The sequence below is a fragment of the Bos javanicus genome, chromosome 17, assembly GCF_032452875.1.
Source record: "Bos javanicus breed banteng chromosome 17, ARS-OSU_banteng_1.0, whole genome shotgun sequence".
In the NCBI taxonomy this organism is placed as follows: Eukaryota; Metazoa; Chordata; class Mammalia; order Artiodactyla; family Bovidae; genus Bos; species Bos javanicus.
In genome coordinates this window covers 6,334,309-6,335,698 of record NC_083884.1, presented here as the reverse complement: position 1 = coordinate 6,335,698, position 1,390 = coordinate 6,334,309, and the positions used below count along the sequence as shown (strand labels likewise).

The 1,390-nt window shown below is 46.0% G+C and overlaps 1 non-coding gene across 1 annotated transcript; it reads right to left on the bottom strand.

Annotated features, from left to right (window-relative positions):
- Positions 1–228: 228 nt before the first annotated feature.
- LOC133229321 (U6 spliceosomal RNA) lies at positions 229–334 on the bottom strand. Its single transcript, XR_009730545.1, has one exon. It is a non-coding gene; the product is annotated as a U6 spliceosomal RNA (small nuclear RNA).
- Between the last annotated feature and the right edge of the window lie 1,056 nt (positions 335–1,390).

Genomic DNA, 1,390 nt, shown 5'->3' with positions numbered 1-1,390 from the left:
CAAGAACACTGGAGTGGGTTGCCATTTCCTTCTCCAGGGGATCTTCCCAACCCAGGGATCAAACCCGGGTCTCCTGCATTGCAGGCAGATGCTTTATCCTCTGAGCCACCAGGGAAGGGTTATAAGCATAAGGACCAATGTAATTGCCACAGTTGAATCTTAAGCATGATCTGAGCTTCCTGGTAGTCATGGTGAAAGGGGGAACTTAGTAAGTTCTGTAGTTGTTTTTTTAACATGGAACACTTCATTAATTTTTGTGTCAGCCTTGTGCAGGGGCCATGCTAATCTTCTCTGTATCATTCCAGTGTAGTTTTTCTTATTGGAAAGGAAACAAAGCTTTTCCTAGAATCAAAATTTAAAACAAAGTTCTCATGTGCACTTAAATATGAATGCTGAACTAAGTAGAGGATAAGACTCCCAGTCCTTCAGAGATATTATGTTAGCTAAATTCATTTAGCTGTTACTTGTGTTCTTTAGTAAAAGAGGGAGGCAAGACTCAGAGCTCAGAGCAATGGTGAATTGCAGAAAATAAAAGGAATTTCTTTGACCTCATGCTGCTGGGCCTTTTGAAAGTGGCATGTAAATGTCTGTGGAAATATTTTTGATCTGAGTTGAAGCCCTTGCTTTTCTTTCTCTTTTTCTTTGGTATATATATATAGCATGAAAGCACTTCTTGGGCAGCAATTTAAAATAGCCCAGTTTATCTCTCTGCGTATATTCCCGGTCTCGGTTTCAGTCTATAAATTCTTTCTGCTATCTTGGACTTTGCCTGAGAATGTGAATCCTGCAGCACATCCCATCACATTCCTCTGGTTTCCTGACCCCCTGTTATTTTCACCAGTCCTCCTAGACTTTGTTCACAATCCTGCAGGGAGGCTGCAAAGGCGATGGAATGTGGTAGCTGGGCTGCAGGGAAGGTCCAGGGACCTAAATGGTTGTGTGCGGCAAGCTTTCCAAGAGCACTGCTGGGCTGATGCCCTGCTTTTGAGAGTGAGCTGCAGGGGTCTTGCCAAGGTGTGCCAGGCCACAGTGGTCTGGGAAAACCCCAGTGTCCATGGAGCTGCAGAGCCGGAGTCAACGCCAGGCATGAAATGGAAGGAGATTGCTCTCCCAGGGTCAGACAGGGCACCTCTCCTGCCTCCCCTTGCCCTGCGAAGCTGTGTCTGTGACAGCTGAAAATACAGACTGCACTGTATGAAGACGCCAAGCACACTGCCTGGCTTGTGGATTTCAATTTCTGTTGGTTTTCTCCTTCCCTTCTCCTCTGTCTCCTCTCCTCCCCTTCTTGTTTCCTCCTTTGCCATCTCTCCTTCCTCCATTCTGCAAGCATCTGAGGAGCAGAGCTGCTGTGTGAGTCCATTTTATTGAAATGTTGCCCTGGCTGTTTCCT